The sequence below is a fragment of the Sapajus apella genome, unplaced genomic scaffold, assembly GCF_009761245.1.
Source record: "Sapajus apella isolate SASKATOON/1434 unplaced genomic scaffold, GSC_monkey_1.0 scaffold2, whole genome shotgun sequence".
NCBI lineage: Eukaryota > Metazoa > Chordata > Mammalia > Primates > Cebidae > Sapajus > Sapajus apella.
This window is the reverse complement of record NW_022436942.1, coordinates 78,623,143-78,638,774: the sequence shown is the minus strand read 5'-3', so window position 1 is coordinate 78,638,774 and position 15,632 is coordinate 78,623,143. Positions and strand designations below refer to the sequence as shown.

At 47.0% G+C, this 15,632-nt stretch overlaps 1 long non-coding RNA gene across 2 annotated transcripts in view; it reads right to left on the bottom strand.

The window, feature by feature from the left end:
* LOC116525656 overlaps positions 1 to 2,603 on the bottom strand; it is a 17,439-nt gene extending 14,836 nt beyond the window's left edge. Inside the window, exons 1-2 of one of the 2 annotated variants that reach the window (XR_004257766.1) lie at positions 2,248 to 2,603; positions 832 to 945 (exon numbers count right to left, since the gene is read on the bottom strand). This is a non-coding gene — a long non-coding RNA (uncharacterized LOC116525656). The remainder of the gene's footprint in view (positions 1 to 831; positions 946 to 2,247) is intronic. The other variant, XR_004257768.1, reaches the window with a different exon arrangement.
* Positions 2,604 to 15,632: the final 13,029 nt, after the last annotated feature.

Here is a 15,632-nt window from a genome sequence, read left to right as displayed (position 1 = left end):
AAAAAAAAAAAGATATAGCATATTCCCATCACCCCAGAAGGTTCCCTGGGGTCCCTGGACAGTATCCACCTCCCCACTGGCAGCCATAGATTTGCTTTAGCTGTTTTTGAACTTCATATCAATGGAATCTTATAGTATAATATGTACACTTGAGTCTAGCTTCTTTTGCTCAATACTGTTTCTGAGGATGGGCATGTGGCTCACCCCTGTAATCCCAGCACTTTGGGAGGCCCAGGCAGGCAGATCAGGATCACCTGAGGTCAGGAGTTTGACACCAGCCTGGCCAATATGGGGAAACCCCGTCTCTACAAAAACACAAAAACTAGCCAGGTGTGGTGGCAGGTGCCTGTAATCCCAGCTACTCCGGAGGTTGAGATGGGAGAATCACTTGAACCCGGGAGGCGGAGGTTGCAGTGAGCCGAGATCACGCCACCGCACTCCAGCCTGGGCTACAGAGAGAGACTCTGTCTCAAAAACAAAACAAAACAAACATGCAAACAAATGTCTGTGATTTGTCCCCATTGTAGGTTGACCAGTGGTTTGCTGCCTTTCGCAGTTGGCTGAGGATTCCGTTACATGGCTGTTCCACGGTTTGTTCCTCTATTCTCTTGTTGATGGGTGTCTCACTTGTTTCCAGTTTTTGCTGTTATAAATAAAGCTGCTATGACCATACTTGCAGTGGTCACTGTATGAACTTAAATATATTTAACCTAAGCAATACTATTTGTGAACCATGAGCTTAAAATGCTACTTTATTTTTTTTTTTTCTCCTGCGCATTAAATATATAATGATGACACATGTTTCTGGGAACATCTTTTGACCAAGCTCACCTTTTGCACTGTCAATGGCCACATACCAAACTGCAGAATAGACGTTAAGGGAACACTGGCTTAGGGTAGATCCTGAGCAAGTGGGTCAATCCCTCTGGGCCTTGGTTTCTTCATCTGTGCAATGGGGATGATAATGTTAATTATCTCATAGAGTGACTGGAAAGGCCAAATGGGGTAACACCTTATAAAAGGGCCAGCCATGGTGGCACACACTTGTAATCCCAGCTACTCGGAGACTGGGGCAGGAAGAGTCGCCTGAGCTCAGGAGTTCGAGATCAGCCTGGGCAACATAGTGAGACACCCTTCTTTTTTTTTTTAGATGGAGTTTTGCCCTTGTAGCCCAGGCTGGAGTGCAATGGTGCAATCTTGGCTCACCGCAACCTCTGCCTCCCAGGTTCGAGCGATCCTCCTGCCTCAGCCTCCCGAGTAGCTGGGATTACAGGCATGTGTCACCATACCCCCAGCTAATTTTTTGTAGTTTTAGTAGAGACGGGGTTTCACCGTGTTGACCAGGATGGTCTCGATCTCTTGACCTCGTGATCCACTCGCCTCGGCCTCCCAATAATTTTGTATTTTTAGTAAAGATGGGGTTTCTCCATGTTGGTCAGGCTGGTCTTAAACTCCCAACCTCAGGAGATCTGCCCGCCTTGGCCTCCCAAACTGTTGGGATTACAGGCATGAGCCACCGCCCGGCAAAGAAGAGGCTTTATAGGCTTTTTTTTTTTTTTTTTTGAGACAGACTCTCACTCTGTTGCCCAGGTTGGAATGCAGTGGCACGATCTTGGCTTACTGCAACATCTGCCTCTTGGGTTCAAGCAATTTTTCTGCCTCAGCCTCCCAAGTAGCTGGGGATACAGGTGCCCGCTATCACGCCCAGGTAATTTTTGTATTTTTTTCAGTAGAGACAGGGTTTCACCATATTGGCCAGGCTAGTCTTGAACTCCTGACCTTGTGATCCACCCACCTCGGCCTCCCAAAGTGCTGGGATTCCAGGTGTGAGCCATCATTCCTGGCCTGTGAGGCCCCTTCTCAAAAAAAAAAAAAAAAAAAAAAAAAGGATACAGCACAGCACAGGGCTGACACATAGTGGGTGCTATACATGGGGTAGAGGGGAGCTACTATCCAGTGCTGGATTGGCAGTAGCAATTGAACTGGCTATGTTAGATACCTGTTCTCAGTCTATTCTCATTTCAACCCTTTGAGGTAGCTACTGTTATTATCAACCTATTTTACAGATTAGGAAACTAAGGCTCTGAGAGGCAGTCACTTGCCTAAGATGGCACAGTTAGTAAGTGGCAAAGGCAACACCCAGTGTGCTTTTCAGAGCCCAAGGGGGCAGGAGGGACCAATGAAGCTGTCATGCCTGGAGATGAGAATGGGTTAGACAGGAGGAGGAGCTGGGTACCTTCTTCCTACCTCTGCATCCCCAGTTAGCGCCCAGCTTGAAGGCAAGCAGGTTTCTCTTTGGAGGGTGGGAGGAGCTGGCCTGGACCTTTCTAGGAGACGCCAAGCCTTCCAGCCAACTGGCAGGTGGGAGGACAGGCAGGGCAAGTCTGACGGGGTGTGGCAGGGAGGGGGGGGAACAGAGGAAGCCGGAAGCCAGAGGAAAAGCCTGGCCTCCTGTAGCCACAGCCGCTGGGCAGAGCCCAGCCTCACTACCTGCCATCTGAAGGGCACAGGAACTGCTGATCTCAGGCGATTAGCATAACAATCCCTGATCCAGCGTCCTCAGGTCCCAAAGCTGGGTCTGCACAATCCCATTTCAAGCCAGCTCTTTCTTTAGCTGGTTAATTAGGGAGGGCACCGCCTACTTAAAGGGCCCCATACACAGGGCCCTGGCTGGAGCTGGGAGCAGGAGAGGGGCCGACAATACCTTCAGTCCTGGCAAGTGTGGTTGATGCCATAGTGCTTCACCCCAGGCCGGGCAAAAAGGCTGCTCTGAGCAGGGGTTTCACCAGCCTCCTGTTTCCATCCTCCAAAGCCCCATTAGCACACAACAAGGATACATGTGGCCTGTTCACAGCTTATGCCAGTGCTTGACACAGAATAGGTGCTCAAATATAACTTTTAAAAGAAGTAACGGGGCCAGGCGCAGTGGCTCATGCCTATAATCCTAGCACTTTGGGGGGCCAATGCGGGAGGATCACCTGAGTTCGAGACCAGCCTGGCTAACATGGCAAAACCTTGTCTCTAACAACAACACAAACATTAGCCAAGGATGGTGACACACACCTGTAATTCCCATCTACTTGGGAGGCTGAGGCATGAGAATCGCTTGAACCCAGGAAGTGGAGGTGGAAGATTGCGCCACTGCACTCCATCCTGGGCGACAGAGCAAGACTCTGTCTAAAAAAATAAAAATAAAATAAAATAAATTATCCAAGTGTGGTGGTGTGTGCCTGTAGTCCCAACTACTTGGCAGGCTGAGGCTCCAGTAAACTGTGATCATGCCACTGCATTTGTCACAAAAACAAATAAGTAACTGAAGCCTAGAGCCCGTGGTCCGGAACTCAGGACTCTATCAATTCATATAATGAGGCTCCAGCTTCGATGCTAACAGAGGGTACAGGGGCAGCCCCAGCCTTGCAGGTCCCTCAGGGTCCTAAGCCCTTCCTTCCCCTTCCCACAGCCTCCTGGCACTGGAAGTCCAAGAGGGTACTTGGATTAGAGTAGGCAGAACACAGTCTTTGGGATGAGATCGAGGATAGAGCTGGGTTAGAATTCTGGCTCTGCTGCTCACTAGCTGTGTGATCTTGAGGAAGTCTCTTAACCTCTCTGAGGCTGTTTTCTCTTCTGTAATTGCGGATGATCAAAACCTGCTTCAAAAGTTATTTAAAAGTATTGGTTAAAATACCATATGAGAGCATCTGCCACACAGAGTTGGGGCTGAGGGAACGGGAGTCCTCTCTCTTCTGTAGAAATATCCACTGCCTTTCTACTAGCATGGCTAATGTTCCCCGGTGCCCATCATGTGCCCGCTCAGTGCTTACGTTCTCTCTGCCATCTTCTTAACACTCTTGTGAGGTAGGTTCTGTACTTTCTTTTTTTTTTGAGATGGAGTCTTGCTCTGTTGCCCAGGCTGGAGTGCAGTGGCGTGATCTCAGCTCACTTGCAGCCTCCACCTCCTGGGTTCAAGGGATTCTCCTGCCTCAGCCTCCCGAGTAGCTGGGACTACAGGCACATGCCACCATGCCCAGCTAATTTCTGTATTTTTAGTAGAGATGGGGTTTTACCATGTTGGCCAGGACGGTCTCAATCTCTTGACCTCGTGATCCATCTGGGCTCCCAAAGTGCTGGGATTACAGGCATGAGCCACCACACCGGATAGTTCTGAACTGTTTAAAGGGGCCCGGTGGCGCAGTGGCTCATGCATATAATCCCAGCACTTGTTTGTTTGTTTGTCTCGTTCTGTTGCCCAGGCTGGAGTGCAGTGATGCAATCTCGGCTCACTGAAACCTCTGCCCCCTGTTCAAGTGATTCTCATGCCTCAGCCTCCTGAGTAGCTGGGATTACAGGCATGCGCCACGACACCTGGCTAATTTTTATATATGTTTTAGTGGAGATGGGGTTTCACCCTGTTGGCCAGGCAGGTCTTGAACTCCTGACTTCAGGTGATCTGCCCACCTTGGCCTCCCAAAGTGCTGGGATTACAGGTATCAGCCACTTCAACCGGCCAATAATCCTCGCACTTTGGAAGACTGAGGCGGGAAGATCATTTGAGGCCAGGAGTTTAGATCAGCCTGAGCAATGTAGCAAGACCTTGTCTCTTTAACAAAATTATATATTAAAAATTTCAAGGCTGAGTGTGGTGGCTAACGCCTCTAATATGAACACTTTGGGAGGCTGAGGTGGGAGGACGGCTTAAATCCAGGAGTGCAAGATCAGCCTGGGCAACATGGTGAGACCTCATCTCTACAAACAAAAATTTTGTTAATCAAAAAAAAATAATTTGTCCAGGCACGGTGGCTCATGCCTGTAATCCAAACTTTGGGAAACCAAGGCAGGCGGATCATGAGGTCAAGAGATAGAGACCACCCTCGACAACATGGTGAAACCCATTCTCTACTAAAAATTCAAAAATTAGCTGGGCGTGGTGGTGGGCACCTATAATCCCACCTACTCGGGAGGCTGAGGCAGGAGAATCGGGAGGTGGCAGTCGCAGTGAGCCAAGATCATACCGCTGCCCTCCAGCCTGGGTGACAGAGTGAGACTCTGGCTCAAAAAAAAAAAAAAAAAAAAAGACAAGAGCCTTGCTCTGGCACCATCTCAGCTCACAGCAACCTCCACCTCCTGGGTTCAAGCGATTCTGTTGCCTCAGCTTTCTGAGTAGCTGGGATTACAGGCATGCACCACCACATCCAGCTAATTTTTGTATTTTTAGTAGAGACGGGTTTTAACCATGTAGGCCAGACTGGTCTTGAACTCCTGACCTCAAGTGATCCTCCCTCCTCGGCCTCCCTAAGTGATGGGATTACAGGCGTGAGCCACCGTGCCAGGCCCCATTTTTCTTTCTTTCCTTCCTTCTTTTATTCCTTCCTCTTTTTCTTCCTCCCTTCCCTCCCTCTGTTCCTCCCTTCTTTCTTTCTTTCCCGCCTTTCTTCCTTTCTTTCCCCTTCCTCCCCTTTTCACCTCCTTTCCTACCTTTCTCTCCTTCCTTCTTCCTCTCCTCCCTCCCCTCTTTCCTCTCTTCCTTCCCCCCTGCTTCCCTCCCCGCTTCTTCCTTCCTCTCTCCCTTCCTACCTTCCTTTCTTCCCTCCACTTCTTCCTTCCTCCCCTCCCTCCTTTCTTCTTTCTCTCCGTCCATGCCTACTATTTCTCAAGCACTGGCCCAGGAGACTGCAGGCCTCTGAGTCTCTCCCTGCCTCTCTCCCTTTTCCCTTCTCCCCTCCTCTCTCCTCCCCCTCCTCTTTTAACAGCTGCCCCACCCCCCACTGGTCCACCTCTTCCCCCTCCCCCCATCCTATCCCCTCCCCTCCACGCCACCCCCTCCCACTGACAATGGGGAGGAACCCTGGGCTCAGCTCCCCACAGTATTGTCCCTTTAAGGAATCCCTAAATCCGGACACCCCTCTCCTCCCCCACCTGAGAACCAATTAGGGTTCCCGAATTCAAGTAGAGGCTTTTGTGTGTCACGTGTTTGGGGAACAAAGCCCTCTCCGGCAGGAATAAAAGCTTCTATTCAGGAGCCAGTTTGTTCTCATTCTAATCGTTTCCACTCCAGCCTCGCCTTCTTCCCGGGTTCCCAGGGCCGCCCAGCTAGGCCTCACCTTCCCGCCTCAGCACCCCGTATTAGTACCCTGCCCAAAAGCAGGTGGCCACCGACCCAGGGCTCTGCCCACTTTTCTTCCCGAGAGATCACGTGATACCGACCGGCTCGGAGCTGGGCCCTGGGCTCAGCGCTGTGTGAGCATCATTGTATGGGACTGTGAATATCCTCAATGCAACGGAGGAAACTGAGGCTCAGAGAGGTTAGGGCACTTGCCTGAGGTCATACGGCTGGTAAAACCGGGAGTCTACACCCTTGGGCATTATTCTGCGGTACCCCCAGCTGGCCCTAGCCTAGCACAGGGTGCGGAAGAAGGGAGCTGCCATTTTTATAAAGCCCATGGGGCCAGGCACCTGCTGGGTGTTAGAGACTCCTTACAATGCCACGTGAAGCAGCAACAATTGAGGTCAAAGTCACTGGCAAGTCCGAGGCAGGATGGCATTGGGACTGAGAACTTGGAGGGAAACGGTGGAGCCCTCAGGTCTGAGGATGAAGAGACGAGGGAGTATGCGAAGCCCATATTATGAAGCCATTAAGAAAACTGTATTGATATGAAATGGTAATTGACACATTGCCAAGAGAAACAGGCAGTACACTGAGTGGAATATAATCCCATTTGCATAAAAGGAAAAGGAAATATCTACACACAAACACATAGGGCACATTTGTGTGTATGGAATGAATCTGGGGAAAAGCATCATAAATTGTAGTATCCTTTATTTCTTTGAACAGTGGAAATAGAGCATGGAAAGAAGTTACTTAGTACCATTCTGTGCTGTTCGAAAAAATATTTTCTTACAATGATCATGTATTTATTTTATAATAATTATTTTTGTTTTAATGAGGTTAACTATTTTAAAGAGTGCATTTCAGTTGCATTTAGTATATTTACAACGTTTTCATCACCCTAAAGGCAAACTTCTAACATCGTATCCAGTAAGCAATTACTCCTCATTCCTTATCCCTGCCCCCTGCAATCACTAACCTGCTTTCTGTGTCTACAGATTTATCTATTTTAGATATTTCATAGAAATGGAATCAGCATTTCATAGAAATGGAATCAGTATGTGACCTTTTGTGTCTGGCTCTTTTCTTTTCTATTTATTTATTTATTTATTTGTTTGTTTACTGAGATGAGCTCTCACTCTGTCACCCAGGTTGGAGTGCAGTGGTGCGATCTTGGCTCACGGCAACCTCCGCCTCCCTGACTCAAGTGATCCTCCCGCCTCAGCCTCCCAAGTAGCTGGGACCACAGGTACCCACCACCATACCCAACTATTTTTTGTATTTTTGGTAGAGATAGTGTTTTGCCATGTTGCCCAAACTGGTCTCAAACTCCTGGCCTCAAGCGGTCTATCCACCTTGGCCTCCCAAAGTGCTGGGATTAAGGCTGGCAAAATGCACTCCTGAGCCCAGTCTGGCTTTTTTCACTTAGGATAATGTTTCTGAGGTTTATCCATGTTGTAGCACGTGTCCTGTTTCAATCCTTTTAATGGCTAAATAGTATTCCCTTGTATGGGTATACTATATTTTGTTTACCCATTCATCACTTGATAGACATTTGGGTTGTTTCAATCTTTTGGCAGTCAGGAATGGTGCTATGATGCTTTTGTCTGAATACCTGTTTTTAATTCTTTCGGGTATAAATGACCTAGGAGCTGGGTCATATGATAATTCTGTTTTAGTTTTTCGGAAACCATCAAACTGTTTTCCACAGTGCCACACATTTTACGTTCACACCAGCAATGTACAGAAAGCTCCAATTTCTCCACATTCTTGCCAACACTTGTCATTTCCATTTATTTATGCATAGTCGTGGTAGTAGGTCTGGAGTGATACCTCACTGTGGCTTTGCCTTGCATTTCACTAATGGCTCAAAATGAATATCTTTTCAAGAGCTTATTGGTTATTTGTATATTTTCTTTGGAGACGTATCTATTCAAGTCCTTTGCCAGTTTTTACTTATTTATTAATTTATTTTTTGAGACAGAGTCTTGCTTTGTTGCCCAGGCTGGAGTAGAGTGGCTTGATCACAGCTCACTGCAGCTTCAACCTTCCTGGGCTCAAGTCCTCCTGTCTCCGACTCCCAAGTAGCTGGGACTACAGGCACACGCCACCATGCCTGGCTAATTTTTGTATTTTATTTTTGTAAAGATAGGGTTTCCCCATGTTGCCCTGGCTGGTCTTGAACTCCTAAGGCTCAAGCGGTCCTCCCACCTCAGCCTCCCAAAGTACTGGGATTATAGGCCTAAACCAGCACACTACGCCCAACCTTTTGCCTATTTTTAATTGGATTGTTTGTCTTTTTATTACTGAATTGTTAAGAGTTCTTTAAATGTTCTGGATACTAGGCCCTCATAGATACATGATGTGCTAACATTTTCTCCCATTCTGTAGCTTTTCACTTTTTTTTTTTCTGTCACCCAGGGTGGAGATGGAGTCTTGCCCTGTTGCCCAGGCTGGAGTGCAGTAGCACGATCTTGGCTCACTGCAACTTCCACCTCTCCTGCCGCAGCCTCCCAAGTAGCAGGGACTACAGGCATGCACCGCCACGCTGGGCAAATTTTTATATTTTTAGTAGACATGGAGTTTCACCATGTTGGCCAGGCTGTTCTCAAACTCCTGACCTCAAGTGATCCTCCCGCCTTGGCCTCCCAAAGTGCTGAGATTATAGGTGTTACCAGTGTCACCCACACCACCCTCAGCCCTTTTCACTTTTTTTTTTTTTTTTTTTTTGAGACAGAGTCTCGCCATATTGCCCAGACTGGAGTGCAGTGGCATGACCCTGGCTCGCCGCAACCTCTGCTTCCCAGGTTCCAGAGATTCTCCCACCTCAGCCTCCCGAGTGAGCCACAGCGCCCAGCCTCACTTTCTTGATAGTGCCTTTTGATGCACAAGGTTTATTTTAAGTGAATTAATTAATTTTGAGACAGGGTCTCGCTCCGTCATCCACGAAGGAGGGCAGTTGCACAATCATAGCTCACTGCAGCCTCAAACCCCTGGGCCCAAACCGTCCGCCCAGCTTAGTCTTCCAAGTATCTGGGACTCCGGGCTTGTGCCACCACGCCCAGCTAAATTTTGTTATTTTATGTAGAGACAAGATCTCACTATGTTGCCCAGGCTGGTCTCAAACTCCTGAGTTTAAGCAATCCTCCTGCCTCAGCCTCCCAAAATACTGGGATTACAGGCATGAGCGACTGCACCCAGTCAAAAGTTTTACATTTGAATGAAGTCCAGTATATCTATTGTTTTCTTGTGTTGTTTGTGCATTTGATGACATAACTAAGAACCCACTGCCAAATGTAAGGTCACGAAGATTTACCCCTGTTTTCTTCTCAGACTTTTATACTTTTAGGTCTTTTATCCATTTTGAGTATTTTTTTTTTACATGGTGCCCAGCCCAACTTTATTCTTTGGCATGTAAATATCCTATAATAATTGTTGTTAGTCATTGTCTTTGCCATCTTAACCAATAATCTCCAAATTTTCGTGATCACAAACACCTAAGAGGAAACAATCTTTGAGCCCATATTTCCAGCATACATACATTTACGTATTTACAAAGTATATACATATACACGCTACTGTTATAATATCTATGTTAAAACATTTATGCAAAATACATTTTAAAAAGATGAAATAGGCTGCTCACAGTGTCTCAAGGCTGAAATCCAAGCACTTTGGGAGGCCAAGATGGTTGAATCACCTGAGTTCAGGAGTTTGAGACCAGCCTGGCCAAGATGGTGAAACCCTGCCTCTATTAAACATACAAAAATTAGCTGGGCATGGTGGCGCATGCCTGTAATCCCAGCTACTTGGAGGCTGAGGCAGGAGAATTGCTTGAACCCAGGAGGTGGAGGTTGCAGTGAGCCAAGATTACACCACTGCCCTCCAGCCTGCCACAGAGTGAGACTCCATACTAAGAAAAAAAAAAAAAAAAAAACGGCAGGGGGAGGGGCTTATGCCTATAATCCCAGCTTTTTGGGAGGCCGAGGCAGGCGGATCATGAGGCCAGCAGTTCAAGACCAGCCTGGCCAATATGGTGAAACCCCATCTCTACTAAAAATACAAAAATTAGCTGGACGTGGTGGTGGGTACTTGTAGTCCCAGCTACTTGGGAGACTGAGGCAGGAGAATTGCTTGAACCCAGAAGGCAGAGGTTGCAATGAGCCAAGATCGTGAAATTGCACTCCAGCCTGGGCAACAGAGCAAGACTCCGTCTCAAAAAAAAGAAAGAAAGAAAAGAAATGGAAAGGAAAGAAAAGAAAAGCTGGGTGTGGTGGCACGTGCATATAATCCCAGATAGGCTGAGGCACAAGAATCGCTTGAGCCTGGGAGATAGAGGTTGCATGAGCCGAGATTGGGCCACTGCACTCCAGCCTGGGCGACAGAGAGAGACTCTGTCTAAATAAATAAATAAAATAAGAAATTAGCCAGACATAGTGGCATGCACCTGTTCTCCTAGCTATTCAGGAGGCTAAGGTGGGAGGAAGGCTTGAACCCAGGAGTTCAGGGCTTCAGTGAGTTCGGGAGGCTGAGGCAGGAGAATCACTTGAATCTGGGAGGTGGAGGTTGCAGTGAACCAAGATTGCACCATTGCAGTCCAGCCTGGGTGAGAAAATAAAAAACCATCTCAAAAAAAAAAAAAAAAAAAAATCAAAGTCCTAACAGACTTTATTTATTTATTTTTTTAGACAGGGTATTGTTCCGTTATCCAGGCTGGAATGCAGTGGCATGATCACAGCTCACTGCAGCCTCGACCTCCCAGATGCCAGTGACCCTCCCACCTCATGCTTCCAAGTAGCTGGGCCCACAGGCAAGCGCCACTATGCCTGGCTAATTTGTAAATTTATGTAGAGACAAGATCTCCCTATGTTGCTCAGGCTGGTCTCGAACTCCTGGCCTCAAGCAATCCTCCCACCTCAGCCTTCCAGAGTGTTGGGTTTATAGGCGTGAGCTTCAAACCTAACTTTTTTTTTTTGAGACAGAGTTTCACTCTTGTCCCTCAGGCTGGAGTGCAATGGTGCAATCTCTGCTCCCTGCAACCTCTATCTCCCAGGTTCAAGTGATCCTCCTGCTTCAATCCTCCTGGATAATTGAGATTACAGACATGCCCAGCTAATTTTTTTTTGTGTGTGTGTGTGAGATGGAGTCTTGCTGTGTTGCCCAGAACTGAAGTACAGTGGCTCGATCTCAGCTCATTGCAACCTCTGCCTCCTAGATTGAAGCAATTCTCCTGCTTCAGCCTCCCAAGTAGCTGAGATTACATGCACCCACCACCACACCCAGCTAATGTTTGTATTTTTAGTAGGGACAGGGTTTCACCATGTTGGCTAAGCTGGTCTCGAATTCCTGACCTCGTGATCCGCCCAGCTCGACCTCCCAAAGTGCTGGGATTACAGGCATGAGCCAACGCGCCTGGCTGGTTATTATTTCTTCAGGCTTAAAGAGGACAATGTGTCTTCCCCACAATTCATCTATTTGTTCATTCAGTGAAGATGTAAAGAATGCCTACTATGTGCCACCCATAATGGGGAACAAGAAGAAAGCAGTCCTTACTTTTATTTTTTTAGAGGTGAGAGTCTTGTTATGCTGCCTAGGTGTTTGCAATGGTGCCTGGCTAACAGTCCTTTCTTTTAAGAAGCATGTGACCTTGGGATACACAGGCATTACAATACACACACACAAATACACACTGCATGTATTTATGCAGTGGAGTAATCATAACTCACTGCAGCCTCTACCTTCTAGACTCAAGGGATCCTCCCACTTCAGCCTCCCAAGTGGCTGGGCCCATATAAAGGCATGAGCTGCCACACTCTGCTAATCTTCTATTTTTAGTAGAGGCAGAGTAATCAATCTATTGCTCAGGCTGGTCTTGAACTCCTGGCCTTGAGTGGTCCTCCTGTCTTGGGCTCCTATCTAGCTAGGATTACAAGGATATGCACACCACTGTCAGCTAACTTTACCTCTCCTTTTCTGATGAGCGAGTTCATTTTTTGCTTTTTATTCAGATGGCATCTCTCTCTGTTGTCCAGGCTCGCTGCAACCTCTGCCTACCAGTTTCAAGTGATTCTTGTGCCTCAGCCTCCCAAGCCGCTGAGCAGCTGGGATTACAGGTGTGTGCCACCACACCCAGTAATTTTTGTATTTTTAGTAGAAATGAGGTTTCACCATGTTGGCCAGGCTGGTCTCGAACTCCTCATCTTGGGTGATCTGCTCACCTTGGCCTCCCAAAGTGCTGAGATTACAGGTGTGAGCCACTGCGCCCGGCCAAATGAGTTCTTTTTGTATTTTATTTTATTTTATTTTTTTCTGTCCCCAAAACCCCCCTGAATGAGTTCCATGCTGCATCAGTCAACTAATAATTTACTGTCGACCCGACACCATACTGAACACTAGAGGCAACAGTTGAGCCGATGGTGAATACACAGGTCAGCCAACACAGGAACCCACTGGCTCTCGTTTGAGGAGTGCCCACTCCTCCGTTTGCTTTTCTGACCCAGCTCAGACACCAGCCTTCCCTTTCCTCTCCAACCCACTGTGCTCCCTCCCTCCCTGGAGCTTCCAAAGCTCGCTTAAGGCTCTCATACTTTGCTTTATATAATTCGTCCCTTTACTGGAGCGTAAATGCCTCAAGAACTGTCAGCAAGCCTTATTCAGGTGTGAATACCTCCAGAGTACGTGACACGGTGGAAAAGGCACATTTGATTCATTCACTGGGAAGTGAAGATGCAGAGATGTAGCCACTGAGTACTAGCTGTGTGACCTTGGGCTAAATAATTCTTTCTTTGGATCTCTAAGTTTATCCGTAAAGCAAGAGGGGGGCCTCAGAGGCTCTCCAAGGCAGCCCTTCTCAGCCTTTTTAAAATTGGGACACTCCTGATGAATGGCATTCCCAGTGACTCATGCTTTCATGGTGTTCAGATAAGATAGTCTGAATTCTACGGAACCCCAGCTCTTCCTCTCTCCCTCCGAGAGCTTGTCCAAAGGCCAGGGAGCAAGAGTGATGTTATTTATAGACATAACCTTGACTCCACTTTTCCGCATTTGTTTATTTCTTTTTCTTCTTCATTTATTTATTTAAAGCAAAGAAAGCATTCTCAAGCTTCAGTAGAGGTAGCAGTTAAAAATACCAGGCCAGAAGCCAGAGACACCTGCCTTTGAACCCCCTCTTTGCCATTGGTGAGTGTGGCGTACTTGGGCATGTTTACTGAGCCTCAGTTTTCCCATCTACAACATGGGAGGATCGTCACAGAACCAACTTCAGAGGTCTGTAGATGCGATAAGGCAGGACAGCTCTTAGCACCATGCTGAGTATATGATAAGGGCTCAGTAAAGTTGTCAGTATCTACTTTGTTGTTATTAGTTATATGTTACTAATAACAAATTAGTTATTAATGGGATATGATGCTGAAGACCAAAGAGTAAACTCTTGAATAGCTTCTGCCAAATTTGATCTTTTGTGGTTTTCTGACCCAGTCTCGGGGACACTGGGCACTGGTGAATTTCTCTGCTGGTGGAAACAGCTTCATGGAAGTAGCTAAATCCTTCTTTACCTTGGTTATTCTATCTCCACTCGCTCATCCTGTTATTCCCCTTTTAATTTTTTCTTTTTTTTTTTTTTTTTTTTTTTCAGTAAAGTATCACTCTTACCTTTTTTTTTTTTTTTTTTCCGATATGGTCTTTTTTTGTCACCCAGGCTGGAGCACAGTGGTTCACTGTTTCCTCAAACTCCCAGTCTAAAGAGATCCTCCTGCCTTAGCCTCTCAAGTAGCTGGGACTACACGCTCATACAACTCCACCTGGTTAATTTTCTTTTCTTTTCTTTTTTCTTTTTTGAGACAGAGTCTCACTCTGTCACCCAGGCTGGAGTGCAGGGGCATGATCTTGGCTCACTGCAACCTCCGCCTCCCAGGTTCAAGGGATTCTCCTGCCTCAGCCTCCTGAGTAGCTGGTATTACAGGCATGCACCACCATGCCTGGCTAATTTTTGTATTTTTAGTAGAGATGGGATTTCATCATATTGGCCAGTCTGGTCTCGAACTCCTGACCTCATGATCCGCCTGCCTCAGCCTCCCAAAGTATTGGGATTACAGGCGTGAGCCACCATGCCCAGCTAATTTTCTTATGTTTTTGTAGACATGGGGTTTTGTTATGTTGCCCAGGCTGGTCTTGAATTCCTGGCCTCAATTGACCCTCCCACGTTGGCCTCACAAAGTGCTGGGATTACAGGTGTCAGCCACTATGCCCAGCTTGGGCAAATTTCAAAAACTGTATGTTGAGGCTGGGCGCAGTGGCTCATGCCTGTAATCCTAGCACTTTGGAAGGTGGAGGAGGGCAGATCACTTGAGCCTAAGAGAACGAGACCAGCTTGGACAACATGGTAAAACACCGTCTCTGCAAAAATACAAAAATTAGCCAGGCGTGGTGGTGGTTTGCCTGTAGTCTCAGCTACTTGGGGGGCTGAGGCAGGAGGATCACTTGAACTCAGGAATTCAAGACTGCAGTGAGCTGAGATCATGCCACTGCACTCCAGCCTGTGTGGCAAAGTGAGACCCTGACTCAAAACAACAACAACAAACTGTATGAGCAAAAGAAGCCAGATGCAAAAAAATACATACAGACAATCCATTTATTTGAAATTATGGAACAGGCAAATCGAATCTATAGGAAGACAGGTCATAATTGTGTTTATCTTTGGGAGGAGGGAAGTAGATATTGACCTGGAAGCAGGAGGTAACTTTCTGGAGAAAGGAAAGGTTCAATATCAGTGCTGCCCAATAGAAATAAAACGCCAGCTACAGCTGTAAACTGCATGTGTAATTTACAATTTTCTAGGAACTACATTAAAAAGACATAAAGGCTGGGCATGGTGGCTCACGCCTGTAATCCTAGCACTTTGGAAAGCCAAGGCAGGTGGATCACCCAAGGTCAGGAGTTGGAGACCAGCCTGGCCAACATGGTGAAACCCTGTCTCTACTAAAAATGCAAAACTTAGCCAGGTGTGATGGCAGGTGCTTGTAATCCCAGCTACTCAGGAGGCTGAGGCAGGAGAATCACTTGAACCCAGGAGGCGGAGGTTGCAGTGAGCCGAGATGGCGCCACTGCACTCCAGCCTGGGTGAAAGAGCGAGATAAAAATAATAGACAAAAGATGAAACAGGTGAAACGTATTTTAATAATATATTCAAAAATTATGTTTCAACATGTAATCAATATAAAATTATTGCTATATTTTACATTTATTTTCTGCATTCGTTGACATCCAATGTATACTTTGCACTTACAGCACTGGTTAGTTTGGGCCAGCTGCAACTCAAGTGCTTGGGCTCCGAAGCTGTACATGGTGAGTGGTCACTTTTGTTTGTTTGTTTTTGGAGATGGAGTTTCACCTTGTGGCTCAGGCTGGAGTGCAGTGACACAATCTTGACTCACTGCAACCTCTGCTTCCTGAGTTCAAGTGATTCTCCTGCCTCAGCTTCCTAAGTAGCTGGGACTACAAGCGCCCACTACTACACCCAGCTAATTTTTTA